The sequence below is a fragment of the Cherax quadricarinatus genome, chromosome 4 (assembly GCF_038502225.1).
Source record: "Cherax quadricarinatus isolate ZL_2023a chromosome 4, ASM3850222v1, whole genome shotgun sequence".
NCBI lineage: Eukaryota > Metazoa > Arthropoda > Malacostraca > Decapoda > Parastacidae > Cherax > Cherax quadricarinatus.
This window is the reverse complement of record NC_091295.1, coordinates 22,271,082-22,284,190: the sequence shown is the minus strand read 5'-3', so window position 1 is coordinate 22,284,190 and position 13,109 is coordinate 22,271,082. Positions and strand designations below refer to the sequence as shown.

At 42.4% G+C, this 13,109-nt stretch overlaps 1 protein-coding gene across 1 annotated transcript in view; it reads left to right on the top strand.

The window, feature by feature from the left end:
• The window catches only part of LOC128684385 (zwei Ig domain protein zig-8), a 548,882-nt gene extending 536,001 nt beyond the window's left edge, over positions 1-12,881 (top strand). The window contains exon 7 of the mRNA XM_070095221.1: positions 8,811-12,881. The gene's annotated coding sequence lies outside the window, so the exon portion shown is untranslated. The remainder of the gene's footprint in view (positions 1-8,810) is intronic.
• The last annotated feature ends 228 nt before the right edge of the window (positions 12,882-13,109 follow it).

Below are 13,109 nucleotides of genomic sequence, written 5' to 3'. Positions count from 1 at the left end.
ATTCCCAACGCAACTGAGCAACCTATACTCCAACCCACTCACTGTTCCCTCTGCCACCAACCCCCTTATCACAAACCTCACCCCAACAGCTGTCCCTTATGGGCATTCTGACCCCACCCCCATCAGCACATACCCCACCTACACCACAGCCCCATATAGGCCCCCACCAAGGCTCTCCCTCCCCCAACCCCAATACACTTGCATGACCACAATGATAGAAAAGAAACTAAAGGTTTGGTACACAAATGCGGATGGAATAATGAATAAACATGAGGAGTGGAATGAAAGAATCAGTGAAAAATCCCCAGACATCATAGCAGTCACAGAAACAAAACTCGCTGAGATAATAACAGACACAATCTTCCCAACAGGATATCAGATCCTGAGGAAAGATAGAAGGAGTAGAGGGGGAGGAGGGGTTGCACTGCTCATAAAACACCAATGGGGATTTGAGGAAATGGAAGGCATGGACATGATTGGAGAAAGAGACTACATTGTAGGTACAATTCAGTCCGGAGAACATAAAGTAGTCATTGGAGTGATGTATAACCCACCACAGAACTGCAGGAGGCCAAGAGAGGAGTACGAAGAAAACAACAGGGTGATGGTGGACACACTGGCTGAGGTGGCAAGAAGAGCTCACTCGAGCAGAGCAAAGTTACTGGTAATGGGCGATTTCAACCACAGGGAGATCGACTGGGAAAACCTGGAGCCACATGGGGGTCCCGAAACATGGAGAGCAAAGATGATGGATGTGGTACTTGAAAACCTCATGCATCAACATGTCAGGGACACAACCAGAGAGAGAGGGGAGGATGAGCCAGCAAGACTGGATCTTGTGTTCACCCTGAGCAGTTCAGACATCGAGGACATCACTTACGAGAGGCCCCTTGGAGCTAGCGATCATGTGGTTCTGAGTTTTGACTATATAGTAGAGTTACAAGTGGAGAAGGGAACAGGAACTGAAGGGGACAGGCCAAACTACAAAAGGGGGGACTACACAGGTATGAGAAACTTCCTGCAGGAGGTTCAGTGGGACAGAGAAATGGTAGGAAAATCAGTAAACGAGATGATGGAATATGTGGCAACAAAGTGCAAGGAGGCAGAGGAAAGTTTTGTTCCCAAGGGAAACAGAAATAATAGGAAGACCAAGACGAGTCCTTGGTTTACCCGAAGGTGTAGGGAGGCAAAAGCTAAGTGCAACAGAGAATGGAAAAGGTACAGGAGGCATAGGACCCAGGAAAACAAGGAGATTAGTAGAAGAGCCAGAAACGAGTATGCACAGATAAGGAGGGAGGCCCAGAGACAGTATGAAAACGACATAGCATCGAAAGTCAAATCTGACCCGAAACTGCTGTATAGCCACATTAGGAAGAAGACAACAGTCAAGGACCAGGTGATAAGGCTGAGGAAAGAAGGTGGGGAACTCACAAGAAACGATCAAGAGGTATGTGAGGAGCTCAACACGAGATTTAAGGAAGTATTTACAGTAGAGACAGGAAGGACTCTGGGGGGACAGACCAGATGGGGACACCAACAAGGAATACACCAACAAGTGTTGGACGACATACATACAGATGAGGAGGAGGTAAAGAAACTGCTAAGGGACATCGATACCTCAAAGGCAATGGGACCGGACAACATCTCTCCATGGGTCCTTAGAGAGGGAGCAGATATGTTGTGTGTACCACTTACCACAATCTTCAACACATCCCTGGAAACTGGGCAACTACCTGAGGTATGGAAGACAGCAAATGTAGTTCCCATTTTCAAAAAAGGAGACAGAAAAGAGGCACTAAACTATAGACCTGTGTCATTGACGTGTATAGTATGCAAAATTATGGAGAAGATTATCAGGAGGAGAGTGGTGGAGCACCTGGAACGGAACAGGAGTATAAATGCCAACCAGCACGGATTCACGGAAGGCAAATCCTGTGTCACAAACCTTCTGGAGTTTTATGATAAAATAACAGAAGTAAGACAAGAGAGAGAGGGGTGGGTTGATTGCATCTTCTTGGACTGCAAGAAGGCCTTTGACACAGTTCCTCACAAGAGATTAGTGCAGAAGCTAGAGCATCAGGCGCATATAACAGGAAGGGCACTGCAATGGATCAGAGAATACCTGACAGGGAGGCAACAACGAGTCATGGTACGTAATGATGTATCACAGTGGGCACCTGTGACGAGCGGGGTCCCACAGGGGTCGGTCTTAGGACCAGTGCTATTTTTGGTATATGTGAACGACATGACGGAAGGGTTAGACTCAGAAGTGTCCCTGTTTGCAGATGATGTGAAGTTAATGAGGAGAATTAAATCTGATGAGGACCAGGCAGGACTTCAAAGAGACCTGGACAGACTGGACACCTGGTCCAGCAAATGGCTTCTCGAATTTAATCCTGCCAAATGCAAAGTCATGAAGATAGGGGAAGGGCACAGAAGACCGCAGACAGAGTATAGGCTAGGTGGACAAAGACTGCAAACCTCACTCAAGGAGAAAGATCTTGGGGTGAGTATAACACCGAGCATGTCTCCGGAAGCACACATCAATCAGATAACTGCTGCAGCATATGGGCGCCTGGCAAACCTGAGAACAGCATTCCGATACCTTAGTAAGGAATCATTCAAGACACTGTACACCGTGTATGTCAGGCCCATACTGGAGTATGCAGCACCTGTTTGGAACCCGCACTTGATAAAGCACGTCAAGAAACTAGAGAAAGTACAAAGGTTTGCAACAAGGTTAGTTCCAGAGCTAAGGGGAATGTCCTATGAAGAAAGATTAAGGGAAATCGGCCTGACGACACTGGAGGACAGGAGGGTCAGGGGAGACATGATAACGACATATAAAATACTGCGTGGAATAGACAAGGTGGACAAGGACAGGATGTTCCAGGGAGGGGACACAGAAACAAGAGGCCACAATTGGAAGTTGAAGACACAAATGAGTCAGAGAGATAGTAGGAAGTATTTCTTCAGTCATAGAGTTGTAAGGCAGTGGAATAGCCTAGAAAATGACGTAGTGGAGGCAGGAACCATACACAGTTTTAAGACGAGGTTTGATAAAGCTCATGGAGCGGGGAGAGAGAGGGCCTAGTAGCAACCGGTGAAGAGGCGGGGCCAGGAGCTAGGACTCGACCCCTGCAACCACAAATAGGTGAGTACAAATAGGTGAGTACACACACACACAAACGATACCACGGGCGGGGATAGAACCCGCGATCAGAGAGTCTCAAAACTCCAGATCGTCGCGTTAGCCACTGGACCAGCTAGCCACAATAAGATGTGAGACACACAGACATGTCACCACTTCGACAATCAGTTGTCTTTTTTTCAGTTCCGACAAACCACAGCAACTCAGTAGATTCCTTGGCAAGCAGAGCTTCAGTTCAGTGTAGCTTCACTTCTGTACTTCTGTGCAACTGAGTGGATGACCAGTTCAGTAGGTTTTAAATTCAGTAGAACTTACGTTCAATTGAGCTTCAGTTCAGTAAAGCTTCAGTTCAGGAGAGCTTAGGTTCAGTAGGGTTTCAGTTCAGTAAAGCTTCAGTTCAGTAGAGTTTCAGTTTAGAAGAGTTTCAGTTCAATAGAGTTTCAGTTCAAATCCAATCACTTCCTCGGGACTGAGTTTAAATAAAACAAACAAACAAACAAACAAACAAATCGCTAACAAATAAATATAACACAAAATAACATTACTCGAAGCTTCCTGCTGAGACTTGGCAGCTTCTCTGAAGCCTTTATATGGGCGGGGGGGGAGGGGGAGGGGGAGGGGGAGGGGGAGGGGGGGAGGGGGGAGGGTGAGGGGCGGAGGGGGAGGGGGAGGGGGGAGGGGGTCCTCCACGCTAATGAAAGGCTGTTAATCCAAGGAATTGCAACTACCTGCTCCTTCCTCGGATCAAGCCTCACTGCCCCCCACTCTTCCTAACAACAACACAAGTAACAGTAAATAATAATATTAATAAGAAGAAAATTAATAATATAGATATTGTTTCTAATGTTCACATTATTTATTTTTTTCAAAACTTTATTACCAATAATTAGCTATATAGGCATTTAAAGAGTATACACACACACACACACACACACACACACACACACACACACACACACACACACATATATATATATATATATATATATATATATATACATATATATATATGTATATATATATATATATATATATATATATATATATATATATATATATATATATATATATATATATATATATATACATATACATAATCATGTTGTACAGAGATACATAATGTTTGAAGGATTGTATGATCCAGCGATTAGAACGTCGTGAATTTTGACTTGCTTCCCACGAGGCTGGCTAAAATAACATGGGTTCGATCCCCGGCCAGCAGCAGTTTGTTAATTGCATTAATATCACTTGCTAAGTGTTCGCATTCACGAATTATATCAGAAGGACCAAGTATAACATTTACGTTGGATATCAACTTTATATGCAGATATTTCTGATGTTTTCTCACCCATTATCAGAATACAAAAATATAATATTACGGTAATATTAAAACACTGTTTTATGAACGATATCACAAGATCATACTACTTAAAATTATGATCATAACTTAAATTAAATAACGAAACTAAAATAGTATATAAAACATAGTTTAGAGCAGAAATAAACTTACGCATCTTTGTATAAAACTTAAGATTAAGGGAAACTAAACGTTTACGAATCCAATCAGATCGTTAAATTAAAAATTTTGAAGAAATAATACTATGAAAATAGCTCGCTTATATAATAATATAATAAAAAATAATTTACTGGGGCAAAATGGAATGAGTAACTAAACTAAAATAATACTAAATATACTGCAGTATTAACTAAGTATAGTGGAGCCCCGCATAACGATCACCTCCAAATGCGACCAATTATGTAAGTGTATTTATGTAAGTGCGTTTGTACGTGTATGTTTGGGGGTCTGAAATGGACTAATCTACTTCACAATATTTCTTATGGGAACAAATTCTGTCAGTACTGGCACCTGAACATACTTCTGGAGTGAAAAAATATCGTTAACCGGGGGTCCACTGTATAGTTATACCAGCAAAAAAAAAAGTAACATTACATAATTACTTCAGTAATCCAATAATACAGGATAATATCAGTTAAAATTACCATACGGATAAATAACCAAAGATAAATAATTTACAATATAGTATTGAGAGGAGTTGATATGTTAAAGTTTTTTTAACTGTAGTGTAGTCGCTCCTCTGGCAAGACAGTGGTGGGATGAGTGATGGTGAAAGTGTTCCTTCTTTATCGGGTCACCCTGACTTGGTGGGAGACGGCCGATGTGTTAATAAAAAATAGTACTGAGTAACAACGGAATCATCCTAATACAACTTTTGCATAGAACTAACTCATTTTAAAGATAGAAGAATGAACCAAGTGAAAGACTTTATTATAACACAAGGCAGAGAACTATATTATTTTAATTTACCTAATTCGTGCAATTAGAATTTTAAATTTTATGATCTGATAATATTCTAAAAGAACATTATTATATTATTTTAATACGGTTTTAGATTCTGATAATGGATGAAGGAACATCCGAAACGTCAATAACTCAACTGGTATTGTTTGGTATTGTTCAGTTTGTGTGTGTGTGTGTGTGTGTGTGTGTGTGTGTGTGTGTGTGTGTGTGTGCTCACCTAATTGTGGTTGCAGGGGTCGAGACTCAGCTCCTGACCCCGCCTCTTCACTGATCGCTACTAGGTCCTCTCTCTCTCTGCTTCCTGAGCTGTATCATACCTCTTCTTAAAACTATGTATGGTTCCTGCCTCCACCACTTCACTTGCTAGGCTATTCCACTTGCTGACAACTCTATGACTGAAGAAATACTTCCTAACGTCCCTGTGACTCGTATGAGTCTTCAGCTTCCAGTTGTGACCCCTTGTCCCTGTGTCCCCTCTCTGGAACATCCTATCTCTGTCCACCTTGTCTATTCCCCGCAGCATCTTGTATGTCGTTATCATGTCTCCCCTGACCCTTCTGTCCTCCAGTGTCGTCAGTCCGATCTCCCTCAACCTTTCCTCGTACGACATTCCCCTGAGCTCTGGGACTAGCCTTGTTGCAAACCTCCATACTGCATACTCCAGTATGGGCCTAACATACACAGTGTACAGTGTCTTGAACGATTCCTTATTAAGGTATCGTAAGGCTATTCTCAGGTTTGCCAGGCGCCCGTATGCTGCAGCAGTTATTTGGTTGATGTGTGCCTCCGGTGACGTGCTCGGTGTTATGGTCACCCCGAGGTCTTTCTCCCTGAGTGAGGTCTGTAGTCTTTGTCCACCTAGCCTATACTCTGTCTGCAGTCTTCTTTGCCCCTCCCCAATCTTCATGACTTTGCATTTGGCAGGATTGAATTCGAGAAGCCAGTTTCTGGACCACATGTCCAGCCTGTCCAGGTCTCTTTGCAGTCCTGCCTCATCCTCATCCGATTTAATTCTTCTCATCAGCTTCACATCATCTGCGAATAGGGACACTTCAGAGTCTATTCCTTCCATCATGTCGTTCGCATATATCAAAAATAGCACTGGTCCTAGAACTGACCCCTGTGGGACTCCGCTCGTCACAGGCGCCCACTGTGATACCTCTTCACGTACCATGACTCGTTGTTGCCTCCCTGTCAGGTATTCCTTGATCCATTGCAGTGTCCTCCCTGTTATATGCGCCTGATCCTCCAGCTTCTGCACTAATCTCTTGCGAGGAACTGTGTCAAAGGCCTTCCTGCAGTCCAGGAAAATGCAATCAACCCACCTCTCTCTCTCGTGTCTTACTTCTGTTACCTTGTCATAAAACTCCAGAAGGTTTGTGACACAGGATTTGCCTTCCATGAACCCATGCTGGTTTTCATTTATAATCTTGTTCCGTTCCAGATGTTCCACCACTCTCCTCCTGATAATCTTATCCAAGACTTTGCATACAATGCATGTCAGAGACACAGGTCTGTAGTTTAGTGCCTCGTTTCTGTTTCCTTTCTTAAATATGGGGACTACATTTGCTGTCTTCCATTTCTCAGGTAGTTGCCCAGTTTCAAGGGATGTGTTGAAGATTGTGGTTAGGGGCACGCACAGGATCTTTGCTCCTTTTCTAAGGACCCACGGAGAGATGTTGTCCGGTCCCATCGTCTTTAAGGTATCAAGGTCACTTAGCAGCTTCTGCACCTCCTCCTCGGTTGTTCGTATGTCATCCAACACTTGTTGGTATATTCCCTCCTGATGTTCCCGTCTGTGCTGTCTTCCCAGATCCCTTCCTGTCTCTACTGTAAAAACTTCCTTAAATTTCCTGTTTAGCTCCTCACATACCTCCTGATCATTTCTTGTGAGTTCTCCACCTTCTGTCCTCAGTCTGATCACCTGGTCTTTGACTGTTGTCTTACTCCTGATGTGGCTATACAACAGTTTCGGGTCAGTCTTGATTTTCGATGCTATGTTATTTTCATACTGTCGCTGGGCCTCCCTCCTTACCTGTGCATGCTCATTCCTAGCTCTGCCTTCTGTGTTTTTTCCATTCTCTATTGCACTTTGTTTTTGCCTCCTTACACCGTCGGGTAAACCAGGGGCTCGTTCTGGTCTTCCCATTGTTTCTGTTGCCCTTGGGAATAAACCTTTCCACTGCCTCCTTGCATTTTGTTGTTACATATTCCATCATTTCATTTACTGGCTTTCCTGCCAGTTCTCTGTCTCACGGAACCTCCTGCAGGAAGTTCCTCAACCCTATGTAGTCCCCTCTTTTATTGTCTGGCTTTTCCCATTCAACTCCTGTTACTCTCTCCACTTGCAACTCTACTATGTATTCAAAGCACAGAACCATGTGGTCACTATCTCCTAGGGGACTCTCATATGTGAAGTCCTCAATGTCTGAACTGCCCAGGGTGTACACAAGGTTAAATCTTGCTGTTCATCATCCCCTCTCACTCTGGTAGTGCCCTTAACATGTTGGTGCATAAGGTTTTCCAGCACCACATCCAACATCTTGGCTCTCCATGTTTCGGGACCCCCATGTGGCTCCAGGTTTTCCCAGTCAATCTCCCTGTGGTTGAAATCCCCGTAACCAGCAACTTTGCTCTGCTGGAGTGAGCTCTTCTTGCCACCTCAGCAAGTGTGTCCACCATTGCTCTGTTCCTCTCTTTATATTCCTCTCTTGGCCTCCTGCAGTTCTGTGGTGGATTATACATCACTGCAATGACCACCTTGTGCTCCCCAGACTGAAGTGTACCTACTATGTAGTCCCTTTCTCCTGTCTCATCTATTCCTCCCATTTTCTCGAATTTCCATCTGTTTTTTTACAAGCAGAGCAACCCCTCCTCCCCCTCTGCCCCTTCTATCATTTCTCATGATCTGGTATCCTGGTGGGAAGATTGCATCTGTTATTGTCTCCGTGAGTTTTGTTTCTGTAACTGCTATGATTTCTGGGGACTTCTCATTGATTCTTTCTTGCCATTCCTCATATTTATTCGTTAATCCATCCACATTTGTGTACCAAACCTTCAACTTCTGTTCTAATAGTGTAACTGTGGTCCTGGGGGAATACTAGGGTTGGGAGAGCTGGAGCCCTGGTGGGGGCCTGTGGGGGGGTTGCAGTGGATGTGTGTGTGTGTGTGTGTGTGTGTGTGTGTGTGTCTGTGTGTGTGTGTGTGTGTGTGTGTGTGTGTGTGTGTGTGTGTGTGTGTGTGTCTGTGTGTCTGTGTGTCTGTGTGTCTGTGTGTGTCTGTGTGTGTCTGTATGTGTCTGTGTGTGATGTTTATTTAATCTTCTTATCTCCCTGGCAGCGGACTTGACAATCAGGACAGCTGACGGGTGGAGTCTGGACTTACATCAGCTGTGTGACCTGACATCTCCGCGTCTGACCTACTTTGAACCCCGCTGGATGACCCTTGATGACTTGTTCCTCCTCCCCAGTGACCCGCCACTCTACCCTCCTTTGTGGTCTTACCTGTGACCTCAGGTCGTGGACCGACTTTGTAACACACTGGTCAGAGCTCGACCAGCGTGCTGTGATGTTCCATTGGTGAGGTGCCAACAGCAACAGCAAAAACAGGAAGAGCACGAGAGGAAGAAACTGAAGAAAGTGTAGTAAAAGCGGAATAAAGTTGAGAGAAGTGTGATGATACTAAGAAAAAGCAACGACCAAAACACACACGCGCGCCATTCAGCATATCTACTAGTAGTAACAACTATTATTACCATCAATATCACCAACATTTGCAGCAGCAGCAGCAGCAGCAGCAGCAGCAGCAGCAGCAACGAATAGCAGTCGTCACAGAAACATTCAACTCACTGCTGGTGAACCAGTGGTTCATCATTTAACTAGAGCTCTGAGGACCATGGGAGAGTGATGGGACGGGTGTTCACAGAGCTTCACACAACACTGAAGAGTCAAGGGAAAAGAGCTTGAAATACCTGAGGAAGACTAAACAGAAAGAGGGGGGAAATTTTGAACACCTGAAGAAGAGTGAGGGGGAAAGGAAATACGTACATACAGTAGCTTGAAACACCTGAAGGAGGGAAAATACGGGGTTGCTAAACATAGCTTCACACACCCTAGTGTGTGGCAGAGTTTCTAATAGTAGACAGTGGAGTACAAAAAGTTGGAGTATACAGAGTTTCAAACACTTGACAGTAAAGTGTAAAAAGAGTACGCAGAGGTTTCAAACACAAGACGGTAGAGTACGAAAAGAGGGAGTGCACAGAGTTTAAAACAATTGACTGGAGTATGGGGGAAAGGGAGTACACAGAGTTTCAAACACTCGACGGTTGAGTACGAAAAAAGTGAGTACACAGTTTCAAACACTCGACGACAGTATCGGGAAAGGGTGTACACATTGCTACTACGAACAACTTAGCTTCAGTCGCGCTCCTGAAACCACCAACGTCAGTGAAAGAGAGAGAGAGAGAGAAAAGAGAGGGAAAAAACAATATGAACTTTTGGAATTGTGTAAAGTTCGTTTTTGGACTGGATCAAACAGTTGAAAGTGTAAGCTTGCACTGTCACAAACTTACACTATTGTAAGCTTGCCCTGCCGCAAGCTTACACTACTGTCAGCATGAACTGTAAGCTGCGATCAGAGCGGCAGAAGGGTTGCGACTGATGTTTATGTTGGTATTTTGGCCTAAGTGGTAATGGCAGTATGTCTTTGCTGGTGTGTTCGACATGTTAAGGACAAAATGGGTTGAATTTTGGAAAAAAAAACAATCTTTATGGTGGGTTCTGAGCCTGATCAGAATAAAAAAAATGTTTATATTTGTGAACTGTGTTTTTTTTTTTAGGGCATAAGGGCAAAATGTTGGCCTTATTTTAAAGTTAAAAAAAAAAAAACCTGCTGATGTTAGTTTTTGCGCTGGTTCTGATAGATATAAAGTTTGTAACTGTGATTTTTTGGTATGATTAGGACACGAAAAATATTGACAATGCTCATGCTGTTGTGTTGGGTTTCATTAAACAGTAAATATTGTTATACTGCTGTGTTTTGCCTGATAAAAAAAAATATTCATGCTAGTGGTGAATGCATTTGGAAAAAAAAGCTTATGTAAAGAGAAATGCAAATGCAGGATTCTTCGTTGCAATGGTCAGTTCCAAGTGTCACTGCAGGAATATCCAGCTATCACTGCAAGGAGATGCTAAATGTCACCGCAAGAATGGTCAGACCGGATCGTCGGACTTGCACACACAATTTTTATTCAAGATTTTTGGGCTCGATTGTAAACTGCATTTTTTTTTTAGATTGGATAGTGAGATGTTATGTCTATGTTGACTGACTCAGAAGTTTTGATAGGCACGAAGAGTTTTGATTGACCTGTAAGTTCTGACTGACATGTGAGATCTGATTAATAAGTGAGCTCTGACTGACATGTGAGTTCAACAAGGAAGTTCGTGAAGAAGTTAGATAGCAGGATTGTCTTAAGAGTCCACACCGAGTCTAAAGGCAGAGAACTATTCATTACAGTGTCTACAGTGGGCTAACGGATGGTTGAGGTAAGAACAGAGTAGGACGAACTCTCTTGAATATTCATGGGTCTGTCCTTAGTCACACTGGCTCAGGCAGTATTTGTACGTGTTACCACTGGTTCAAATAATATATATATACGTGCTATCACTAGTTAAGATAGTATCTGCCCGTGATACCACTGATTCAGATAGTATCTGTATGTGCTACCACTGGTACAGATAGTATCTGTATGTTATACCATTGGCTCAGATAGTATCTGTACGTGATACCACTGATTCAGATAGTATCTGTATGTGCTACCACTGGTTCAGATAGTATCTGTACATGATACCATTGGTTCAGATAGTATCTGTGCTAGCTTCCTTTGGTTCTGATGGAATCTGTAACCGGTTCCGTTATCATCTATTTGCGAGGCATCTGTTTTGGAATGACTGGTTCACACATTATCTGTTCGTGGTGTCATTGGTTCAGATAATACCTCTTATTGATACCACTAGTTCAGATAGCATCTGTTCTTGATACCACACGTTCAGACAGTATGTATTCGTTGTACTCCTGCTTCAGACAATGTCCACATTGTCAATGGTTCGGATAACAGTGTATACTCTGGCGACTTGTACAACGGAGTACAAGAAGGTACAGTACCGTGACTGGAACAATACACAAACTACTCGCACACAGGAGAAAGAGAAAGAGGAGCTTACGACGACGTTTCGGTCCGACTTGCAATATTTACAAATTTACGCTAAGATACGAGTCGTTATATCAATGGGACTTTTCTGATTGTCATGACCTTCACGTGGCAAAGCTAATCTCCTAGGGGAACATAAAGGGAATGGGAGGCAATGAGATTCTACTCAAGGAGAGAGAGAGAGAGAGAGAGAGAGAGAGAGAGAGAGAGAGAGAGAGAGAGAGAGAGAGAGAGAGAGAGAGAGAGAAAGGCCAGCTCTCAGTCTCTTGGATCATAAGTCCCGCACCGGCATCAAGGGTCACCTCAAAGGGGATTGGTGCTAGAACTAGAGAGGATCTTTCTGGACTGTGATGATCTGCTATAATTTCCCACTGATCTCTCTGGTTCTTGATTGGCTAATCGATGCTGCTTTTTTTCAACATCAATAATCATAATTGGATGGTAATTTCTCTTGATAGATCATCCTGATTGGCAATTATGAATTGTAAGATGAATAATTAATGTTTTTGATTACGTTTAATCACCATTATTATTATCATTATTATTATTACTATTATTATTACTACTACTACTATTACTACTACTACTACTACTACTACTACTACTACTACTACTACTACTACTACTACTACTACTACTATTACTACTACTACTACTACTACTATTACTACTACTACTACTACTACTACTACTACTACTATTACTACTACTACTACTACTGTTATAATTATTATTATTAATGTTTGTTGTTATTATTATTATTAAATTTATTGACAATTATTAAACTCGTAGGAGTCACGGAAAAGGGTGGCAATCAGGCATGATCCGAGAAAAAGGACGACAGCTTCAATACCTTGGATAGAGAGATCCCTGACAAGCATCAGGACATCTCTCATGATTGCTTCAGCTTCAATATATCAGTAAAATGATAGGAATTTGGATGCAGACAAATGTATAATGGTTAGGGATTTTAGGCTGAAAAGCTAGAGGAGTTAGCTGGTTACGTTGTTAGGTTTCAAGCCTATCGAACGCCTGTGTGTCATTATACACGCATTTCGACTGTTCACTGACATAAAGGCCACCTTCAAACCACAGAAGATGGATTGGAGCAAACTTTCTGTGTATATACACAGAGATGTTTACTTCTCGATGTATTTGAACAGATTTTCACTTCTAGAAGCATATATAGAGAGAGATATACCTATCAGTGTGTATATATATATATATATATATATATATATATATATATATATAAATATATATAAATATATATATATATTATATATATATATAAATATATATATATATATATATTATATGCAATAAGATCACAGTAAACAGGTGATTTCAAAATATGCAAAACAACCACTCTGAAAGAATAGAGAAATTCCAAGCGCTTTCGTGACTACTCACATTATCAAGGAACTATC